The sequence below is a fragment of the Euleptes europaea genome, chromosome 14 (genome assembly GCF_029931775.1).
Source record: "Euleptes europaea isolate rEulEur1 chromosome 14, rEulEur1.hap1, whole genome shotgun sequence".
In the NCBI taxonomy this organism is placed as follows: Eukaryota; Metazoa; Chordata; class Lepidosauria; order Squamata; family Sphaerodactylidae; genus Euleptes; species Euleptes europaea.
The window spans coordinates 17507107-17531877 of record NC_079325.1 but is presented as its reverse complement, the minus strand read 5'-3'; the positions used below and the strand labels follow the sequence as shown (position 1 = coordinate 17531877).

The 24771-nt window shown below is 43.0% G+C and overlaps 1 protein-coding gene across 5 annotated transcripts in view; it reads right to left on the bottom strand.

The window, feature by feature from the left end:
* The window catches only part of PKNOX2 (PBX/knotted 1 homeobox 2), a 379920-nt gene that overhangs the window by 213090 nt on the left and 142059 nt on the right, over positions 1-24771 (bottom strand). The window contains exon 1 of one of the 5 annotated variants that reach the window (XM_056860520.1): positions 1110-1137. The exons of the other annotated variants lie outside the window; for them this stretch is intronic. The gene's annotated coding sequence lies outside the window, so the exon portion shown is untranslated. Of the gene's footprint in view, positions 1-1109; positions 1138-24771 lie in introns of those variants that run through there. 5 annotated transcript variants of the gene reach the window in all.

Genomic DNA, 24771 nt, shown 5'->3' with positions numbered 1-24771 from the left:
TGCAGGTATGATTACTCAGGCACAACAATTTCCATACACACATACAAGCATACACACAGAAACAGTGGCTCCTCATCAACACAGGAAAAACAATATTTTGAATCACACAGCTGAGAGCAACCAGAAGCCTACCAAGACCATTCCCCCATACCACCCAAGAGTGCACATAAAACCACTCTCATTGAGAAGGCGAGCAAAAAGTTCAAATAAGACATGCCGTAAAATGAATAGCTTTAGGTGACTCAAGCAATTGAGTCCAGCTACAAGGGAAGCTTAAGTAGTTATGTCCAATTTTCTCACCCACTTGCAACCATCTCTTTGCTAGAGCAACAGGTACCAAGAGCATTAGCAGATCTCTTGTCACCAAGCCAGTTCCTGTCCTGTTTCAGGGAGAAGACTGTAAGAGCAGACTATAAAAGCTCCTCCAGGCAAGCCCATGCTGTCTCCTCCATGTCCAATGAAACAATCCCCCCTTTTTTGTTGTTCTATGTTTTTTACAACTCCCTCCACTGCCATCTCACTGCACTTACTGTAATTTCCAACTGTAGAACAACCTAGTAAATTCCATCTGACGGACAGCATTGTGGGAGATTTCTCATTTATTTTCTTGCTTTGTTTTTTTTTTAACCTAATCGCTTTTGTTTCCATTTCAGAAGCAATGACCTCAGAAAAATGTACAGAGGCTGCAAGCCAGAGAACAGCGTAAGTGGACGAATCTCACTGTTGGCTACAAAAGGCAAAGAGCATCAAGTGCAGAACATACTAAAACCAACTGGAAGGTCCCAGCTGTGTTGAGTAGCACTCACTGGATTACAGCCAAAGTGTTTCATTTTGCCTATGCCATATGGAGACACTATACCATTCCCAGTACATTCTCTAAAGTTTATGGATCCAAGGATCAAGCTTACACCCTGTAAACTATGGCATCAAACAGAAAAGGCATAACGCCCATGGTGTATATCTGCCAGAGGTTTATTTTTTCTCATTTGCGAAGTTAGATGATATAATTGGCACAATGAATGCAATTAGAAATATGGCTCCACTGTAAAAGGGATAGTTGGTCTAAATAACATTATTAGGTGAATTCGGATTAGATTTAAAATTCATACCTGGAGAATACTTTTCAGTGGAGCGTTTTTGAAAACTGATGAGCGGCAGTAGCCTCAGCACTCGGTTGCCGTCTGGATGCTCTCCAAGGTTTTCAGCATCGGTTTGGATGAAAACAGAGAGAGGAGTTCCATCAAGTTCTAAATTGTGTTGGTGCAGACTGATAACAGTTTGGTGGGTCGGATTAGAATTCAAGCCAATCTTCATCAATGGGAGAACTAAATGGAAAAGCAGAAAATGTAAACATTTTTAAAATGCATAGAAATGCATGAAAAGGGAGGGCGGGGACAAACATATTCATGTACACCAATGATGATTTAGTGATTTCAAAACTAGTTTTTAAGTATTTTTAATGTCTGTATGTCTGTGTATTCCCCTAATGGAGCAAACTGCAGCTCGGGGTAGGGGAAGCGATACATCAGAGAAAAATACTGGGGGAAGGGGGTTAAAATCCCCTTTCCCTATACTTTCTCTTGCAAATACTATTGTAATTGGTCATCTAGTCTGGCTCTTAATACCGGTAATCTAGGCAACTAAATGATCTGTATAAATTTCCGAAAGCAGGAATTACATTTAAAAAGAGCATCTTTTTAATGCACATAAGAGGTGCATTAAGCATCTTTTTAATGCACATAAGAGGTGCATAAGATGATGCACATAAGAGGCATTCCCTGATCTTCCTCACACAAGAAGGGATGCCTCTATTAAGAAGTCAATTGCCATCTACATGTGAAAACACATGTATTAAAAATTATAAAGAAATACTAAAAAATCAGCTGCCATGTTGTTCATTAGGAACAACTGCTTTTAGTCAATCAAGTTATTTCTAATCTCTGTGAGGTGGCTGCAATATATATGCGTGGGTATGTGTGTACACTTGAAATATACATCCTTCCCTGCTGTCCGAAATTATTTTACCATAGATGTCGAGAACTGAACTATTATCTCTCACTCTGCAAAATGTATCACTCAACCTAATGAAAAGACCAGTCTTTCACACTTCCCATACCTGCTGCAGAAAAAGGTGAGCTACAAATAAATTGTAAAGCATGCAGGGATGCAGCTAAGAGTACGTGGAGCCTAAACATGATGCACAATGCACTACAGAACTACCACCCTTCATTGTTCCTACAAATTAGATTGGTGGATACTGACAAGCTTGCATCTGCCCAATGATAGGATGGTGCATGGAAGCTGTAGAGGCCCAAAGGAAATTCCCTGAGTGGGAGGAGTAGCAGAATTGTGGGTAGGGTTGCCAGGTCCCTCTTCACCATCATCGGGAGGTTCTTGGGGTGGAGCCTGAAGAGGGCAGGGTTTGGGGAGCGGGGAGGGACTTCAATGCCATAGAGTCCAATTGTCAAAGCGGCCTTTTTCTCCAGAGGAACTGACCTCTGTCGGCTGGAGTTGCAATAGCAGGAGATCTTTTGCTATTATCTGGAGGTTGGCAACCCTAACTGTGGGGCAGGGGTATTCCATTCCCTTGAGTGCCACAAATGACTGACCCAGCCCATCATCTACTTTTAAGGTTTATTGGAAATAGAAATCGAATACTGCTACACCCGGCCTCAGAGAAACATGACTGTAAACACCCCACTAAGCACATTTCCTAGGACATGAACGGCAATGATCTTTATACTCTCTCCCCTATCCCCCACCCAAAGAATGAACAGATGAACAGGGAAGAGAGCCAAGCAAGCTGAGGACAATTCACAAAAAAACTGTGCCCTTGGGCCCTTACATTAACCCCACTCGTAATGCTACCATTCAGCTATTTATAAGAACCTCTTTCTCACTGTCGTGGAGTGCTTCTTGACCTAGCAGAATATCAGCTTCTTTGTTCCAGTGCAAGATCTGACAACCGTGCGATTATACACTGAAGCCTAATTTAAAGAAGATGCCAGGTACGCAAAAAGAACCTACCCATGAGGCACAGCATGTGCAAGACACCTCGTTTAAAGCTATGTGTGCAATGTTAGCATGCCAGCGTAGTACCTTCCTCGGCTACTGATACCTGGCCTGCTACCAGCGCACGTGCAAGCAAGGTGACCCAAAATTTAATTAGAAGCCAGGCATGTACACGGATAAGTTTTTCCTGCCCACATGGCGTTCAGTTTTGCAATGTTGTAGATTCTAGTATCTGAGAGTGCGATAAGTAACTCTGGCATCTATATATAAAAATGTGTTTTTTTAGATGACAGGGAGAAGCTCAAGGTTTCCAAATTGTTCAACAGGATGTACCAGCTAGGGTTATGGAGAAAACCTCGAAGCGACGGTGGTAGCTCTAGGAATCACCAGAAACTTTATGGTAAACGAGAGTTCAGGGAGCTTGGCAGGCCTAGTACCAACTTTACCAATAAATATATAAACCTGGTTTCATTAATTTTCACCTGACAAACACTGGAAGGTATGATTTAAACCCACTTTGTGTAACTAGGGTATAATGAGCAGCTACAAGGACTGGACTGCAACCTGATGACAGGGTTCAAGGGAGTCCCATGAGCAGCTATGTGGATTCTGGTCTTGTGAACGGGGGCTCTATTAATCTTTAAAAAAAAGTGTGAGTGGTGGAGGAGACATATGACTGCTTGTGATCTGCCACACAATATTTTTTGCTAAATTTACATATATTAAGGCAGGAGAATGAACAGCGGTTGGGGGTGGGAGTGGAATTGTGAGGGCAAGCTGTGCACATCTAGTAGAATATGTTTAGAGAGTTCATACACAGGGAAAAGTATGCGTATAGATCTGTCTCTGGTATTCAGGAACACTGAAAAAACAGGGTTCCCAGTTGCACAAAGAGAAGTGTACACCCATAAGCTCTATGCACAATGAATGCACATAGGTCAAGTAGAGTTGCCAACTCCGGGTTGGAACATTCCCTGGAGATTTTGGGGGTGGAGCCTGGGAAAGGAAGGGTTTGGAAGGGGCCTCAGTGGGATACAGTGCCATTGAGTCCCCCTTCCAAAGCAGCCATTTGCTTCAGGGGAACTGATCTCTGTTGTCTGGAGATCAGTTGTAATTCTGAGATCTCCAGGCCCCACCTGGAGGTTGGTAACCCTAGGTCAGTGGCACAGCTTGCTGCCACTATCCCATTCTCCCCTCCCCCCACCATGTTTATTGTTCCCCTTCAGAAGTCTGAAAGTGGCTTGTTGCCGCTCAAGGCGATCTGAATTTATCCTGAGGACACCAGGTACAGTCAGGCTTTGCCCCAACCCATTGGGTGCCAAAAGACTCTACATCAATCCAAGGTTCGACCCCTGAACGGCCAGGTACCACTCCTGAGAATCAAATTTCTACCCTCTGGGTAGGGTTGCCAACCTCCAGGTACTAGCTGAAGATCTCCTGCTATTACAACTGATATCCAGCCGATAAGAGATCAGTTCACCTGGAGAAAATGGCCGCTTTGGCAATTGGACTCTGTGGCACTGAAGTCCCTCCCCAAACCCCACCCTCCTCAGGCTCCACCCCAAAAACCTCCCACCGGTGGCAAAGAGGGACCTGGCAACCCTACCTATGGGCCTCAGGGAGACTTTGCCTCTGAAAAGACACATTTGCGAAAACATGGTGGCCATTTGCAGATCAACAAAGTTGTCCATCTGGCCCCATATTCCAGCACGTCTTTCTTTTCCTCTAGTCTTTTGCAAAGCCATCTAAAATAGCGGCTGTCAACCACACCTTGTGAAAATGAGTTTCTTAAGTTACTTATGCCTTGTAAAAAAGGAAGATTTCCTTTTGAACATCCGCAGACCCCAAGATCTTCCAAGAGAAGCTCTTGATAGGAAAATGTTGTAAGAATCCAACTTCAGTGTTGTTTATTCTCCCTTTTCCAGCAGAGAGTACTTTGGATGTCGACTACTACTTGGAAACCTTGGTTTACTACAGAAAAGTTTTCTTGTACACACTCAGAAGATAACCAGTACCACCAACTTCTCTCTATTGCAAAGATCTCAGTTTTTTTTAACAAATAGCTGTTTGTTCTGCAACTATTAACCTTTAAAATTCATTCTCCTTGATTATATCTCCCCAAATTTCCCCTCTCGTTTAATCTCTCACACGGCATCCTCCTTCACTGTTCAGCTCTCCCCAGCACCCCGTGGGTTACTAGGAAAAATAGCACAAACTCAGCCCGGAGCCAAAGTAGGGGTTCAGTCTGTCAGGAGACACATATCAAAGCCAGAGTTTAAAAACTGCATTGGGAATAGGGCAATTATCTTCTCTCACCACATTTCTCAGCCCTGACTGAGGTTTAATTAAAACCAAGTTAAAAAAAAAAAAAACCAGGGAGAGAATCACTATTTCAGATATCACCCCACTGCATACCATTAAAAAAAAAGGCAAAATAAAGCCTTTATCACAGAGTTTTTAATTTACTGAGAGAACCCCACAGCTCAGTTGGATATTATTCGTCTATAATATTTTCTTTAAAGAAATATATATATAAATTAGCTAATCCCCCATAATCTCCTTGAGTTGCACCTAAAACACAGTTTCTTGCAAGTGACCTTTTCCAGAAAGGCTGTTTCTATGGCAACGGCATTGTTCGATTCAGTCAGGAGAAAAATACTGCATGAAAAAAATATATTTAATTTTGCTGCATTTGATGTCACATTTAATGCTGACAACACGCCGAGGGGGGGGGGGCAAAACCCAAACTCTTCACTGTCTTTCAGAATTGCGTTGAGTGGGAAATTAATGACCCAATAGAAGAAATTTCCACTTCCACCCCCATTCAAAGGTTCTGTCTTTTTTAAACTAGAAAGGCCTGTTATTACTATATAGACTTAACTCTGACAGCCCATAAAAACCTCAAACAGAAATTACCTAGACAAGGTGATAACGTTTGGTTCAATAAACATAGTCCTACCACCAATACTTTTTTTTTTTTTTAACCATAGCTTTATTCTTGGAACCAAAGTTTTCCTTCGAATGTGAGATGGATCAAGTCTATAAGGGAAGCCACAGGCCTCAGTTTGCAAAACTTGAGCAAGGCTGTTAACGATAGGACATTTTGGAGGTCATTAATTCATAGGGTTGCCATGCCATGAGTTGGAAGCGACTTGACAGCACTTAACAGACACACAGAGGACTAGGAAGTGATGTCACACCAATGGTCACTCCCACATGTGGGCATGGAGTAGGGGACACTGGGGGTGTGTGGGGGAGGTAGTTGTGAATTTCCTGCATTGTGCAGGGGGTTGGACTTGATGACCCTGGTGGTCCCTTCCAACTCTATGATTCTATGATTCTGTGTCCCTGCCCCACAGTCTCCCGCTGGTTACCAGGCAGGCCCTGGCAACCCTAATTTATTGAAGTTCCAAGTCACATGAAGTCAGTTACGGAGTCCAGTTCATCACAACTTTAGATTATGACTCTGCAAACCATGACTCAATCCAGGAATGACCCGGTGCTTGCACAATGAGACTACCTTTACCTTTAGGTTTGAGGTTTACCATACCCTCCTATTTTCCCCCTGTTGGCTCCTCCACTGCCTGGAGCCAAAACCAGTCTGCCTCATCAGCCTCTCTCAGACTTTTAAAGGCCAGCTAAACGAGGTGGCAGCATCATGCCTTTCATGGGAAGGTGGGCCATCCTCTAAAAGATAGAGAGCTGATTGAAGAAGAAGAGTTGGTTTTTATACTCCGATTTTCTCTACCTTTAAGGAGTCCCAAAGTGCCTTACAATCACCTTCCTTTCCCTACAAAATACACCTTATGAGGTACGTGGGGCTGAGAGAGTTCTGACAGAACTTTGACTAGCCCAAGGTCACCCAGCAGGCATCATGTGGAGGAGTGGGGAAATGAACCTGGTTCCCCAGATTATAGTCCGCTGCTCTTAATCATTATGCCATGAAGAAGAGAAGAAGAGTTGGTTTTTATATGCCGACTTTCTCAACCACTGGAGACTCAAACTGGCTTACAATCACCTTCACTTCCCCTCCCCACAACAGACACCCTGTGAGGTAGGTGGGGCTGAATTATTTCAATTAATATTGAAAATATTAATTTATTATGGGTTTTTAACTTTGTTTCGCGGACCTTAATTTAGTTCTTGCGGACCCCTGGGGGTCTATGGACCCCTGGTTGGGAACCAGTGCTCTATCAGAAGCCCCGTGGCGCAGAGTGGTAAGCTGCAGTACTGCAGTCATACCTCTGCTCACGACCTGAGTTTGATCGTGATGGAAGTCGGTTTCAGGTAGCCGGCTCAAGGTTGACTCAGCCCTCCATTCTTCCGAGGTCGGTAAAATGAATACCCAGCTTGCTGGTGGTAAAAGGAAGATGACTGCTGAAAGCACTGGCAAACCACCACATAAACAAAGTCTGCCTAGTAAACGTCAGGATGTGATGTCACCCCATGGGTCAGGAATGACCTGGTGCTTGCACAGGGGACCTTTACCTTTTACCTTTAATCCCTCTACCCCTGTTTTAACCTCATAATTGCCCTCTTGATCACTGTCAAGCTGCCAGGCCTTATCCATGCTGTTGGCTGACTGGCCAACTGAGTTCCTGCCATGGCCAAGCACTGCCACCTAGAGAGGCAACTAGCTAACTAGCTGCCCCCCAGCAAATCAGCTCTGCCCCTAGTGGGAGTTGGGGGTACCCTTAGCCCCTGACAACATATATTTTAAATTATGAAAAATGTAAGATTAATGTAACTATGTTCAAGCAAACAAAAAAACGAACATACTAAAAGAAGTTAAAATTAAAAATGTAATAAAACATAACCCTATTTTGATGTCAAGTTTCCCTGTGCAAATAAGAAATACCAGCATCTAAGATTCTCTGTTAACAAAAAAATTCTTCATTAGACAATCTTGTTCGTTTTTAACTTTATATGCAACATTTTCATTTTTGCCAGATCTTTTTATCTTCAGCAGTTGCATAGAGAGACCTACTGTCTCCTACAGATGATGAAATGTTGCCTAAATTACTTTTCCACCCCAGTTAGTCCTTAAGTAGAAAATTGCTTAGGGCACAACTAAAGCAACAGATGAACGGAGATCAGCTATCGCAGTGCAGGTTTGTATAGGAGGTGGTTGTTTATCCGTCACTTGCTTATAATTTTTAATGCTCATTCCACTCTCAAGTCTTCACCTTGTTAATCACACAACCTTGTGAAGCATGTCATTCACCCTGTTCAGTCGTTCTGCAACTGTGTGTAGCTGGAGAGGGAGAGATCGCACCCTTTGTTGCCGCCCTTCCACACATAAACTGTGAACAGAATCCATGCACTTAACAAGGCACACTGGTTCCCTCCACACAACTGGGAACCCCATTTTTTGTAAGGTTCCCTGTTGTATTGATGTTTAAAGTCTTCCCCACATCAATCAGGCAGTGATGACTTATTACCTCCTACTCAATGTCCAAACGACGTGTCGACATTTTCTGTAAAAGGTGAGCATTTTCTGACAAGCACAAAAAGCCCGCTCAAAACTGGACTGGGGGGAGGGGGAATCACAAATTCACCCTACAAATGCTCCTTGGTGTATCTTCTCCGTTGCACCTTCATCCCCATTTTATTGCTTTTAGATAAACTGTTAATATGCAAATTATGCAAATGTCTCCAAACCCCAATTAAACGGGGGTGAGGCTGTGTATTAATATCACCACCATCATCAATTCCGTTTGAGGGCCAAACGTTATTCACATCCTCCCCTATTCTGCAGAAGGAAGCCTGCTAAACTCAGCTGTAATCCTTCCCTGCCATAGACTGATCAAGACTAACCCACATCATAACACGTGACTAACTTGTACTGAGAAACTGCTGCCTCTAGTCACACTGGAAGCCAGGTTTAACTAGCGTTGCCATGTTCCCCCCTGGTAGGGTTGTCAGGTCCCTCTTCGCCATTGGCGGGATGTTTTGGGGGCAGAGCCTGAGGAGGGTGGGACCATTTTCTCCAAGTGTACTGATCTCTATCGGATAGAGATCATTTGTAATAGCAGGAGATCTCCAACAAGTACCTGGAGGTTGGCAACCCTACCTCCTGGCCACCAGCAGGGGCTTGGGGGGATAGGGTGGCCAGATCCAGGTTGGGAAACTCCTGGAGATTTGGGGATGGAGCCTGGGGAGGACAAGGACCTCAGAGTGGTGCAATGCTATCATCCACCCTCCAAAGCATCCATTTTCTCCAGAGGAATTATTCTCTGTAGTCTGGAGATGAGCTATAATTCCAGGGGCTCCCCAGGTCCCACCTGGAGGCTGGCATCTCTAAGTTCTACCCATTACCATTGCAAACAAAATCTGAGGAAGTGGGACACGTGGTTAATAGGGTTGCCAGGTCCCTTTTTGCGTGGGGTTTGGGGAGGGGAGGGACTTCGATGCCATAGAGTCCAATTGCCAAAGTGGCCATTTTCTCCAGGTGAACTGATCTCTATTGGCTGGAGATCAGTTGTAATAGCAGATCTCCAGCTAGTACCTGGAGGTTGGCAACCCTAGTGGTTAACCAAGTGGCAGGTTGTCACAAAGAACTGCCTTCCCATGCCCCACTATTTGCATGCAGTAGGGTTGGGAAATTCCTGCAGATTTGGGGGTGAGCCTGTAGAAGGTGTGGTTTGGGGAAGGAAGAGAACTCAGCAGGGATGTAATGTAATGCTCCAAAGCAGCCATTTCCTCCAGCGAAATTGATCTCTGTAGCCTGGAGATCCATTTTAATTCTAGGAGATCTCCAGGCCCCACCTGAAGGCCGCCAACCCTAGTTACACAGCGACATGTTTAATAACTGTCTGCTTCCAATATTAGCTGTTGTTTAACCTACTTACATGAAACATTTAATACTCTGGATTCCTTGCACTGCAAAGTGGGAGCAATAATCCAGATGCAGAGATCTTTCTTTCCAGCTCCTCAATATTAACTTCTTTACGTGGGAGCTGATTGCAATTGCCAATTTTTGTCACCGCATCACAACAGGCGCCTCATCTAACGGCCCCTTCGTTCTTTCATGAAATACAACCATGACCTATATTTTTCCTTCCCTTGCAAATATTCACCCATAATACATTGCTCTGCTGAAAAGCATGTTATTCTGCAGGGCTCTATTTTGCAAATAATGCTTTCTCTCGAATATTTCACCCACTTAAAATTTTTGTCAGCAATGATTGTTACATCATCTTCTAGATCCCAACACAATCATAAATAACTCCTCCAGGAACCCATCTCTATGACAGTTCTGCCATCACCAGAACTGTTTTTTCCCCTCCCATCTTTAAGCGAGAATAAAGAATTGCTTAAAAGACTGAGAGTCTCATCAGAAAATATATCATGAGCTGTAGGAAAGGCAGCTAATTTGCATATTTTAGCTGCAAGTAATCAACATAATTTGGATATCATTCTCATGAACATAAAAGATGACTGACTGTAGCTTAGTGGACACCTTGCAATTATTCTACAAAATTTGCACTCTGAAATTGTGTGTGTGTGTGTGGGGGGGATTTCAGCCGCCTGAAGAATCTTGGTACTTACGAAGAAAAATCTTGGGTTGGATCCAGTATCTGAGCTCTATGAGAAAATCTCCCTATCCCATACCTTTCCACCAAGGAGCTCAGTGTGTTGCACAAGGCATTTCTGTCCAACTTTTTGTCATCACAACAATCCTGTGAGCTAGGCTAAGACACAGGTCCACTGAACTTCATAGCTGAGCAGTGATTTGAACCTGGTCTTCCTGATCCTGGTGTGAAATCCCTAACCTATAACCCAACATTTTCAAAAACAGGGATGCAGTTAAGACAGTTCCGCCCCTTTCTATGTGTGGGTGAATGCATAATGATCGGATGATCTTAAGGCACTGATTTTTCTGAGATGTTCAAGAATATATTGATAATACCATGATAGCAAAAGGGGAGCATTTTATTCCTTAAAAACAAAGCTAACTTATATCAATTGCATATTAATCAGTGATATTCACAAGGCATTAATTTTCCCCTCATTTTTTGTTGTAGAGACTGGCAAAATACACATTTTAGGAACGGAACTTGGCAGATATAAATTATTTATTTTATGTATGTAGCAGCCCTGTTCCTTTCCATTGCACTTGATAGAGAGTATAGATAAGCAGATTTCCCCCCATCCCGTCCCTTCATCACTCCAGAAGTTTGCTCCATGCTGCATTCCACTCAACTTACTAAATTTTTTTAACATTCATTCAGAAATTGGAACACGTGCAATTTGCTGCAGTTTTCATTTTCACCCTACTAATTAACTAACGTGGCTTGGTACAACAGTTCAAAAAAGCAGGGTGTAGTGTTTTACCAGTGCTTATATGTTCCTGTGCAATAGTAAAATACCACGCTATAAGAATATGGATACAGTTTTCACATACGGTCTTTGTAAGCTTTTTTACACTGTTTTACCAATATGCTTATGAAGATTTGTAATACAGAGCAGAAGGGGGGAAAGGGCACAAATTACATGAAGGAAAGTATATCGCACACAGCACTGTGTACAACATGTGGATTTAAAAAAATTCCTGTTTTATTTATGTTAGGGAATTCCTATCCCTCCTTTCCATTATTAAAATAAAATGCAAGCTGATTAATACATGTGTTCCACTTTAGAAACAAGCCCAGGAAACTTGGAACTACAGAATATGGGGAGAAACACTATTGAAGTGTACCTTGAAAACATGTGTGCTTCCTATTGGTCCAAGTAAATACGCTGTTTTAACCAGTTGGTATTTGCTCTTTATTCAACACTGATTTTCTGAAAATATTTGGGAAAGTCTTTCCATGAACAGTGACATAACCTGCTACACCCCTCTGGCCCCTCGAAACCCTATTCCTCAGCTAGGGTTGCTAACCTCCAGGTACTAGCTGGAGATCTCCTGCTATTTATATGCAGAGTCTATTTATATGCAGCCTGTGCGCCGTAGATAGGGTTCATGCACAAGGAAGATCAGACAGCAGGAAGTGCCAGAGGCACAATCCCAATCCCTCTCCACATACTGACGGCACCTGGTTTAACACATCTGCATAGGGCTTGTCATTTCAGAACGAAAGGCTCTTAGTTGGCACTGGGGGTTTGCAGCAAGTAAAACGAAAATCTGAGATGTTGACTACAAACTATGTACCCTGCAGTTGGCAGTAACTGGACCAAAGACACTGGCTGGGAACCAGCTCGTGTTTTCTCAGAGCGAAAAGGCTGAGCGCCCGGGATCGGAAAATGTATGTATTTGTGGAATGTGAACTGTCAGGATGAGTTTGGAAGGATACCATAAATAAAGGTCACTCAGCGCAAAGATCCTAAGACTTAGCATCTCTTTTCTTCCCCCAACCGCTTATGTTTTGGAGTGATGAAGAGAAGATGAAGGTTGCAAGACAGATGCATATACAGTTGAGCTGATGGATGTTCCACTCAATATGTTTTTTTCCTGCTCAGAAGTACAAGCTTGGCCATGCATCAGAATGCTTTGGATGCCCTCTAAGCTTGTTCAAAACAGTAGCTGTGCCATACGGAAAGCTCTCAGCAAGAGTGGGGATGGAAGAGTTAGTGTCCAGACCTCCAGCCCACATTGTACAGGGTGCTTAGCAAGCACTGATGCAAAAGAGAAAGCTCCTGTGTATGGAATATGATTAATGTCTAAGCGAGCAACTTTTTTGGGGGGGGATCTGCCACAGTTTAGGACATATTTTACTGCTCCAATTTTAAGCTTGTGGTGTTGCTCATTCAGATGTACCTTGTTCAGAATAGGAACTTCTCCAGCTTGTAACAGTTCAGCTGCATTAACAATCGAAACATTAACAAAAGTAATTCAAACTTCTGGACACCTACAAATCAGCAATGAGCCCTAGGCCATATAGATTCCAGGGGCATCAGAGAACTTGGGAGGGGCATCCATCACTCTGGAAACCACATATCCCAGGGCCCTTTGTACTTGGGACACTGTGCGAGTTTGCACATGACCAAACTGTGCCAAGGAGAACTGTCCCATCACCATTTTAAATGCTATCAACATAGCTGTTAGAGATGACATGCAATTATAATGCCTTTTGAGCGTCTGGATTTTCAACAAAATTATTTTTAGATGTGCATTCTGTTGTTGTTGTTTCATGCAGCCTAAAACTCACTCTCCCAGTATGGCAACTCAGTCCAAAACAATGAGCAGCCCCTACCCTTCCTTAAGGGTTAAGAAGAAATTCAAAATATACCCCTTTAGACCTTGCTAACCTAACTCTCCCCAAGACACATACCCATCGGCTGAGCTAACCCGACGACTCGCCTGAGGAGGGGAATTGTTCTGAGAAAGTAGCCCATTGGCTGGTTGCTATGGAGACCGACATACCACAGTTCTGACCCTTGAGAGGTTTAGCACTCTCCTCAGCAGGGTTGCCAGCAGCTGGACTGCAGCTGTTACTGGGTAAGATCAGCCAGTGTGCAAAGCAGAAATCCCGACTGCTGCCAATTCGCAGAACAGCCCCTTGCAGTATTTACCCGCTCAATAGAGACTCCTTTTGATGAAGACGAACGAATATTTGTTTATAGCCAGCGCCATTGTAAAAGTGCAAAACAACATGGGGGGGGGGAGAAAGGAGCACCGACCCCACATCAAAAGAGCTTTGCGATCCCATCCGCACATCGGTGACTGAAGGGTTCTCTGGGAAAGGCCAAGCTAAGGATAACATGGGCGGTTGAGGATGTATTTGTTTACAGTCATAACTGGTCATTTCTCATGGCCTTGATAGGGAGAGGCATCAAGCAAACAAGGCCTTTTTGTGCACGTGAGAGCTATCCACGAGATGGAGTCTCCCTGTGGCACAAATGTCCATCTTTTGAAATAGGCCCATATCGGAGCAGAACAGCTAACATCTCTGCTGTCTGCAGCGGCATCTGTAAACAGGATGGCCTCCCGGCGCTCTTCCTGCAGCTCAACAAAACACCTAATGCTCCTGAGTGGGGTAGCAAGTTGCAGGGAGGCAGGAGAGAAGAGAACCCTGCCACTGTACTTTGTTTCAGGCAAATCTTTATTAAATTTAATGGTCCTCATTTCAGAAGACTAAAATACAAAAACACACAGTTTAAGTAGAAAATTGTTCCATGTTGGACTCTGCAGAGCCATTTACAAAGAGGGAAGGGGGAGAAATGATTAAAAAAAATTTGTTTCACCTAGCCATTTTCTGTCATCCCATAATCCTTTGCTCTCCCCAAGTGGTCTTATGCATACAGCGCCAAACAGGCGCTGTGTATAAATGGAGAGCAGTGGGGCTCTGGTCAAGCTAATCTGTGCTGGGATTTTAAATAAATACACTAAATGGAAGGCGAGGGGAGATGAAGGTTTTGCACAAGATTGCTGTTACCTGTGTCATCAATCAGAAACTGTGCCGAGTACAGAACACTATTCATTTTATTGCATTTGTTCCCCTATCCATTCATTTATTCCTGCACATAACACTTTCCAATATTGCTGCATGAATTGTTGGGAGTTCTTCAGCAAGTCTCCTCCTCCCCGCAGTAAAATACAGACCAAGGGAAGTTGCAAACTGGCTCTCCGTTCATGCAACTGCATGCAGTCTATCTCTATCTTCCCGTACAATGTAGGAATTAGCAGATTTCCTCCCATTCCGTTCCTTTATTATTGTAGAAGTCCACTCTGTGTTGGATCCCAGGGCTTCTTCATTCTGTTTTAGCTATGAACATTTCTAAAATATGTTCCATGATGGGAGCATGCGCATTTCTGTCAGGCTTCTGCAACACGTTGCGTTCCTGGTATAAAGGACTTCACTCCAGACGATGGAGCGAGTTAAAAGTTTTATTTAGAAAGTCAGCGAGTTCAGCAAGTTATAGAAACTTAAGGCTAGAATACAGACATGGGGAAATATCAGTACATATATAGGGTAAATACAATGGGGTTGATTAGGTTTTAGAAATAAAGAAACAAAGTTAACAAAGTTAACTACCGGTAAAGACTTAAGACAACGCATACAGGAAATAAATGCGTGCATTAACTGGCTGATCTTCCCGAGCTCCCAGCTTTGTTTTGCGGGACCAGGTATCAGATCAGCGATTACTCGGGCGGGTCTCCATAGAGTTGCATATCTCGGGCAGGAGACAGGGTGCAAACGGGGGGGGGGGAGCGGAGTGCACAAAAAACTCAATTTTGTCCGTGGGGGAAACCATCTTGTTTGAATCCGGGGTCGACAGAGAGCCTAGCTGACAATTTCTGACATAGATCCTTGAGTCAATTTGCATTCACTTGAACATGCATTATTGACAAGAATTAATAAAATTCTGGGGGGAAAAGGTAATTTGATGAGATTGTACCTGTGGTCATATCAAGGTTAGCCCTATCTGTGAAGGCAAGTTTGGGGTAGAAGAGGAAGAGACTCTAAGTACCAGCTGAAGCAGGAAAGCTACTTAGGCCACATAGAACTTCTTGGGAGGAAAGGCAAGATAAAAAAAATGTAATAGATGTTTCAAATTAGTTGCACCTTAAAGAGCTAGCCTATGCACAATCTGCTCTTCCAGCAATGGGGCAGTGGTAGTGGGTAATGATGATGCCATGCACACATATGCACAATATTTATGCATTCTGCACACATGATAACATCTTAAAGGCATTGTTCCTTCTCCCTGAGGAGCCACTGGATTCTGCTACATACAGCTGAATAGCTGAGACTGATTCTGCTTCGACTGGATACTATAATCTGATACCATGCATTGCAAAACCACACCAGATCATCTGTATGTTTGACAGCCATTATACCCCTAATACATGTGAGCACATTTGACGATCCCAGAGTATGGTGGAAGGTCCATGATACAGCAATAAAGCTAAAACTGGTCTGTGTCTGGTCAGTGTCTTGGATCTGGTAGAGCATTTCTGGCTGTGGAGTGCAACTTTCTCTCCTCCATTCCAGTGAAGCCCTAACTGCCCCTGGAGGGTCTGTGGAAATGTTCTGGTGGATCTGAGCCAATGCTTGGACAGAATATCACTTGGGAACCCTACATTTGATGCCTTGAGTTCCACGAAGGGCAGCATAAATAGAGATGTTGGTAGATTAATATTTGAAGGAATAAACCAGCACCGCAGCCATTGGTTGGACAGATCATTGTTGGAGAAGGAAAGATTTTGTTGCACAAAAGACTAGAAACAATAATGTCAATCCAAGGACACAGATGATATGAGTTAACAGTGCAGACATACTGACATATTTTCCCACATAATTATTTTCTTTGTTTTTTCTTCACATACTCGCACACAACCATTTCCCAATCACCCACTCACTCAATTAAATAAGGACCGTAGCTCAGTTGTAGAACATGTACATGTTAATATACAAAATCCCCAGGTCCAATCCTAGGGTTGCCAACCTCCTGGTAGTAGCTGGAGATCGCCTGCTATTACAACCGATCTCCTGCCGATGGAGATCAGTTCCCCTGGAGAAAATGGACGCTTTGGCTATTTGACTCTATGGCACTCAAGTCCCTCCCCTCCCCAAACCCCACCCTCCTCAGGCTCCTCCCAAAAAATCTCCAGGTATTTCCTAACCCAGAACTGGCAATCCTATCCATCCCCCCATTTCATCAGTTGAAATAATTTGAGTTAAAAGGGCTGGAGAATGCCTCTGTCTCAAACCCAGATGAGTTGCTACTAGCCAGATTTAGCAAACCAGGGCTAGACAGACCAGTTCTCTGTCTCAATAGAAATCACCTTCATGTGCTTATAGCCCACAGACAAAAGTGTATTTAAAAAAAAACCTAGCATTTTTGAAAACTCAGCACACAGAGATGAGGCCACATTTTTTTTGGCGTTTAGCTCCCATTTACTCAGCAGGCTAAATTTTTCTGGGGGAGGGAATGTCCTTTTGTGACACAAAGAAAAGATGGTGCTTTTACTATTCTGTAGAAGCTCAACAACATCTGGATCTGTTTTTGCACGCTGAAACCTTGAAGTACACTTAGAAATCTTATTCGCATAAAGAGGAAGGTCATTCTTAATCACTCAGACTTATTTTTAGGCAGAGGCTTTCGGGGGTTTTTTAAATTAAAAAACCTCTCTTTCCCACCAAATGTTTTGCTATCGTTGAGCAAGCTGCTGTTTTTATTCTGAGAGGAAATTCTGGCTGCTGATTTGGGAATTACACTTTAGGATTAGGGCTCATTGTTGCCTTATCTGGACTGTTCTGTATTTTTATTCTTACTGTTTGTTGTTTTATGGCAATTGTACCCTGTTTTATTTCATAAGCTGCCTTGAGAGCAGTTTGAACTGAAAGGGAGGACTGAAATTTTAGATAAATTAGTAAAATAAAAGGAGGGACACTAAAAGAAGTAGTCAAGCTGGCCAGAAGAGGGAAAACACCACAGAAGATGCAGAAATGGGAGAGGCTCTGGCTCAGTGGTACAGCATCTGCTTGGCTTGCAGAAGGTCCCAGGTTCAATTTCTGGCATCACCAGTTAAAAGGACCAGGCACGTAGGTGATATGAAAGACCTCTACCTGAGACCCTGGAGAGCCACTGCCCGTCTGAGTAGACAATACTGACTTTGATGGACCCAGGGCCTGATTTAGTATAAGGCAGCTTCATATGTTCAAATGGAATGGGAAGAGCTGGCTTTGTCCTTAGCAAAACTGGCTAGAAGGACATGCTCTCATTTTACCCTTGCTCCTGAGCATCTTTGGATCACAGAGGGAGAGGGAGACTGCTACCATTCACTCTGAGAACATACATCTTTCTAGATTACAGAAGAAGTTAAATAAACTAAAATTAAACTCTAAATTCACATTTAGCAGCATTAGCCTAGAAGGAAATGATTTGGTGAAGAACTTTGTCAGGGTAGCCCAGTTGCCTTTAGTGGTGTTATTTTCACACAGTAGTCTCCTGTAATTGTTGTATAGGTCCAGTACACATGGTTGTTTTTCCTCTAGAATGGTGGGCTAATTTTTCTGATAAAGAATGCCGAATTTGCACCCACTTAATTCAAGTTTACAAGTGGAAGAATTGAGAGGGGAAAGGGGAAAGAGCTCTTATATTCAACTTGACCTCTTTTCTCTACACTCTAACAAATTGGGAGAGGGAAAAGGTGAAAATAGGCTTTGGGGAAAATGCAATTCACATCAGGGCTATAACTGCCACAATCAAAATGCAGAAAATAATCTATCCAGAGATAGGTTTGCAAGCCTGATGCTGGCAACCAGTGGAAGACCTACTGGTGCCTGGAGGGCCTCTTCAGTGACATGATGACATCACTTCATGTGTGACCCGAAAGTGACGTCACTGAGGGTGAATGCAGAGCATTACTCCTATGTGGTGATGTCACGTCTGGAAACTGCCAGAAGTGTTGCTGGCGATATCATGGCACTCCTCACACAAGCCACCAAGTAGCAGCAGGGGAAGAGGTCTGCAAATGAGAGGTCTCCCACCAATCTGGGAGATCTGGCAGTCATATACAGGAAGTGATGAAATGCTGTTGCACCAAGAGCAGCCCCATATCCCCGCCTCCTCCCCACTCCACCTGGCACAAGACACCAGGCCAAAACAGTTTCTTTTGTCTCAAAACTTTTAACAAAGGGGTTGATCTTTTAAAATTGTATTGTTTTTGTTGTAAACTGTCTGCAGCAGGTCTTTGGGGGAGCTGTATACACAGTTTCTTAAAAAATAAACAAACTTGCTCAGCAAACTAACTTGGGGGGGGGAATAAGAAACAAACTGATGTGCATTTTCAACCAGCTAAAGCTAGCTAGGATAATGTGTCTGACATTCCCTCCAAAACCCTCTAAGGCTTTGGGTGGTGGTGGTGGGGCAAGCATGCTACCAAGGTACCCTTATTTGCTCAGTGAATCTCACTGCTGTTAATCTCACTTTAACCTCGGTGAGATGGTCTTTCATGCAGTCTCCATAATTCTGGTGCATTTTAAAAACCATACATGATCATTGTGCTAAGTTGTGATTTGTGAGAGGCTGACACTCCATGTAGCCAGTGTCTCCAACAGGTTTAGCTTAATTCATAGGGTTATACAATACAAAACAAGGGGAAAGAACTGCTACAATCCATAGATATGAACACAATTATTAAGCAATTCAGGCTCTCATATATGTCAGTATGAAGAATTATATTCACATCAAAGAATCCAATAATCTAATGTATGCATCAATGCCAAAAACTATAATCACATCCACATAATAAACACAATACATAGAGTAGTTGGAAATCCAATTGCAATGCAAATAAGTTAATGGAATTGAGTTCCTGTCCAGACGAACTAATAAGGACTGTTGTATAAAGTCTATGGCTTAGTATTCCATATCAATATAAATTGCCATGTCCATCTTATTCTTTTTCTTTAAAGGGCTCCGGTATCCACCTGTTTTGACTTAATTTCTTCTTCAGAAAATGTTGATGGACCACGTGTGGAAACTGATTGCACTTTTGGTGGTTCTGTCCACAATGAGTTCATCTAATTTCATTCATTCATGAATTGTGTTCATAATTCATAGGGTTGCCAACCTCCAGGTACTAGCTGGAGATCTCCTGCTATTAAAATCTCCAGCTGACAGAGATCAATTCACCTGGAGAAAATGGCTGCTTTGGCAATTGGACTCTGTGGCACTGAAGTCCCTCCCCTCCTCAAACCCTGCCTTCCTCAGGCTCTGCCCCAAAACCTCCCACTGGTTGCAAAGAGGGACCTGGCAACCCTATTAATTCACACAAGGTGAACCCAAATGCCCAAGTTCAATGAATCTTTCAGCCATAAGACTAAGATCAGTCATGTAGCTCCATTGTAGCTCCAGCATCTCATCTTTAGCAGACACAAGCGGAAGATGCTCCAAAGAGAACCAAAAGAGCCACAAGGGAGTCATCTATCCCCTGCCCTGAATGAGAATTCTGCAGAGGGGAATGGCTTTCCATGCCATCAACAGTCCTGCAAAGTACCAAGCTCAGAATTCAACTCCCTCCCCTGCCATTCACTTCTGAACACTGTGGAAAAAAAGCTTCCTTTCCGGCAGTTAATTCCCCCCTCCCCCCATGAAGATCTGGTGTCTCCATTACTAGAAAATGCCCTGGATTCTTCCCTTTGAGCCTCGGAGAACACAAACCGCTTCTCTACTCTGTCCCCAGCTGGCAAAGGCCATTCCCTTATTGCATAAATCAGGAGCTTCCTTTCTTCACAGTGATCCTCATTAAGGAGGACTGAGAAGCAGGAAAATATAGTGCCTTTTACCAGTCTAAACTGTACAATCGTGTCACCCACAGAGTTTTAACCGGACCTGTTTTCTCAATTTTCAGTTTAAAAAAACACACACCAATAAAATGAACATGAAACTATATTCATTAGAATTTATAATGCTCATTAAAGCTGCCTGTGTAGAAAACCAGGGCTAAGATCCAGAGAAGAAGGAAAAAATGCAAATTATACCACAGGAGGAAGGGGGGGAGGATATTTCTCTAATCGTCCAATCAAATGCCAGCCCAATTATCTGTGGCCAGCCCAATGGGCTAAAATTATACCGTTCATCCTTTGACACAGTGAGAAGTCTAAAAAGTGTTTCATTTTAATAAAAATGAAATCTGGACGCTGCAGACACCCGCTTTACTAATGACGTGTTTACACAGAAGACGACAATTTCTATTAAATGGTGATTACTATCAAGAACAAATTAAACTTTCCAAAGTATATGGGTTAGAGATAATGGGAAAGAAGGGGAGAGGAAGTGTAGGAGGTGTGTATATGTGTACGTATTTACGCACACCAAGAGCAGCATCTTTACACTGTCTATGTGTGCATGATTATAAACGCCTGTGATATTAGCCATGTGCAGATGTTAATGAAGTAAAGAAATGAATGATTGAAGTGGGAGAAGAATCTCCATGCATTCCATGTCCCATTTTCAGTGTCCAAACACGTAAGATTTATTGCACACAATCTTTACTGTCCCTTTTTGCTGGGTTGACAATTGCGTACATGCCCCTCTGCAAACACAATGGGTGGAAATTGGGGGCAATGACCGCAGAGCCCCTCTCCCATGCTGAGAATTTCCGCATGAAATGAATGTCTGTACGCATCTTGTAGAAAAAGACAGTAGCCCAGTACAAGGTCTGAGTGAATGTGCATGTCGTGGTGGAAAGTGCCATCAAGTCACAGCTGACCTATGAAGATCCCGTAGTGTTTTCAAGGCAAGATACATTTGGAGGTGGTTTGCATTGCCTGCCTCCATGCCATGGCCCTGATATTCCTTGGAAGTCTCCCATCCAAATACTATCCAGGGCCGACCCTGATAAGCTTCCAAGATCTGATGAGATCGGGCTCGCCTGGGCTGTCCAGGTCAGGGCTTGACCTGGATATATACCCTATGTGTATACACACACATGTGCTTGTAAGGAACAGCCAGTGCATGGTCAAATAAAATCAGGGACCACAACGTACACAAAATTATTTTAAAAATATTGTTTAAAATTATATTCAGGCTATGTGTATAAAGTGTACATAAAACATAAATGAATTTGGGTCCCATCCCCAAGATATCTCATTATGTATATGCAAAAATCCCAAAATATTCCAATATACAGAAAGATCCAGAATATGGACCACTTTTGGTCCCAAGCAGTCCAGATAAGGGATACTTAACCTCTCTCTCTCTCTCTCTGTATCTCATGCTCAGCCATACACACATTGACTATAACAGAAGAAAAAATGAACCAAGAAAAATCACGTGTACGCTGTACATGGATTATATGTAGGGTTGCCAGGTCCCACTTTGCCACCGGCGGGAGGTTTTTTGGGTGGAGCCTGAGGAGGGTGTGAAGGGAAGGACTTCAATGCCATTAAGTCCAATTGCCAAAGTGGCCATTTTCTCCAGGTGAACTGATCTCTATCGGCTGGAGATCAGTTGTAATAGCAGGAGATCTCCATATAATTCCTGGCGGTTGGCAACCCTAATTGTATGCAGCCCTGGGCAGATGACCCATCTGTGTGTTGGTTCATGGATTGGGATGGCCCTGCCAAATTGCGTTGGCCCTGCCAAATTGGCACCATACCGTGAGTCAACTCAAGGATGGGTCTGCGAAAGACTGTTATGTTCACTATAATGTGAGTTAAGGGCTAGAACTCTTACCTATTATGTGATATGACTATCAGCTAGCATTTGAACTTTTAGCTACAAAGGATGGCTTCTTGGGCTGCATTCTACATTCCAGTATTTCAAGTCTAAAATGCAGTAAGTACTGGATGTGCAGAATGCTGCTTTCTGAAAATATAGATCTGGAACAATTAAGAAAGTGTAGGGCACCTCACCTCTGAATAAAGGAAAATGCAACATCTTACGAATGTGTGTACAGGTGAAAATTTACACAGTGCATACACATTTCGTATACTTCAGTACAAAATGTAGTGTGAAAAGTTGCACTAACTCAACAGCCCTACACTCACTGACCTGGGAATAAGCTCCACAAAACAAAGTGGGATTTACTTCCAATGCAATAGGATTGAACGGCTCATGTTTAACCTGTGAACTTTTATGATTATACAATGATGAATCTTAATCTTAACATTTATATACTATCTAGCAGCATCCAGTAGATTAGACCACTGTAATGCACTCTATTTCAGTCTGTCTCCTAAATATTATTCAGAAACTCCATCTGGTGCAGAAATGCTGAAGTCAGACTTTCATCTCATGTTAGCAAGCAAAGATGTATTACCCTAGTATAAAAGGAACTGAAATGGCTCTCTGTTTGTTTCTATGTCACATTTAAGGTGCTGGGTTTGCCCTAGGAAGCCCTAAAGCCCAGGCATTCAGTGGATTATATTTTTTAGTATTTTTTATTCTGCTGATAATTTGCATTTAAAATTTTTTGTAATTACTCATAAGTCACCTTAAGCACATTTGTTAGTGGACCCATGCACTGGAACTGAAATGGGTTGCGAAGGACCTGCTGAAGATTCCATCACACAGAAGGCCAGTTTGACTTCTACACCCAGCAGGGCCTTCTCTGCCACAGCCCCAGAGCTCTGGAACACATAAGTTTGAGACAGGGTTGCCAAACTCCAAGTACTAGCTGGAGATCTCTTGCTATTACAACTGATCTCCAGCCAATAGAGATCAGTTCACCTGGAGAAAATGGCTGCTTTGGCAACTGGACTCTATGGCATTGAAGTCCCTCCCCTCCCCAAACCCCACCCTCCTCAGGCTCCACCCCAAAAACCTCCCACCAGTGGCAAAGAGGGATCTGGCAACCCTAGCTTGAGAGGGTCTACTAGTCTCAAATCTAGCAGGGGGTTCGACAGGGGCCAAAAACCATTTTGATTCTACGGTTTCTAAATATGTTTTTAAAACATGATCTTACCTGCACTGTTCTTACACTGCTGTTGTCAGGTTGTAGGAACAGGGGGCGAAACAATTGCTTTAAGGTGAAGACCGCAACTGGCTGTTTTACAATTTTATTAGGTAAGGTTGGAAATGTTGACTGTTTTATTATGTCGTACACCATTTCAAAATCCTTGAAAAGGGCTTACATGTTTCATAAACAAACACTTGCTCTCAAGGCAACTTAACACAGAATACACATAACAAGGCTAGAATTCAGCCCACTTCACCCATTGTTCTGACTGCCACTCAACAGAAAGGTCCTCGCTTGTTGCAAGGGTAATACAAGCTACTAAGTGAGAACGTACTTAGCCTGAATGGGGCTTCCATCCCTTCACAATCCTTATGAATGGTTCTCATTTTAGAAATTCTGCCAACAATGCGAGGTGAGGAAAAAGCAGAAAAATCTATTCTGGATCGAGGCTGTCCACATCTTCTGTGAAAGCAGCATTCCTCTTTGAAACAAACTGCAATTAGCCTTGACGTTCTTTCAAATTGTGTGGTGGGAAGGGTAGCACAGAGCAACCACCGGCGCCTTCATCTTCCCCAAAGAAAATTATAATGAGGGTAAGTAGTTTTGTAGGAATAATGCAGTCTTCTTTTTGTCATAGTTGCTACAAAAACTGAAACTGTTGTGCAAGACAAAATAATGACCATTAGGCAATAATGGCATTAATGACTTGTCTGGAAACCCGTATTTAATAACTGAAATAATGAAAACGACCCACCCAGATACCCACCATTCTAGTGTGTGCCCATAAGGGTGCCCCAGAGGGGCTCGGCCATTTTGCTCTGTGGACAAGATGAAGGATGGGACAGTTCATAATTTGCTAGGTTAAAAGGAGGCAATGCCAGTAAAAGGAGAAAAGGTTGAAGGCCAGAAGCTACGCCAGTGGTAAACAACCATTCTCATAAATTTCTCTTTCACTACAATACAGTCCATACATTTCTGAGGGGGAGAGAGAGAAAACAAACGAACTGAAAATATTATTCTAGCCGAGGCTGGGCTTTAAAAAATTTTTTTAAACAATATTACATGACCATTTTACAGCCGAACTACATAAACTAGTTGTCTTTTTTAAAATGTAGCAACTGCCATGCTATGCTTGATCAAATCTGTGGGCAAAAGGGAGTTAAACCTTCCCCATATTTTTGATGGGGAGAGAGAAGAAGCATATTATAGAGATCTCTCATTTAAACACACAAAGACCTAGCACTATGGAGGGAAATGTACGGGTACCACAAGGTTAATAGCAGATGGGGAGGGTGGAATGAAAATTTGTATCAGAAAATGGAACAGAGGAGAGGTTTGCCTCCTCCAACCGCAGCCTCGATCTAACCCCTCCCTTCTCCCCACACTTATTTTGCCTTTAAAAC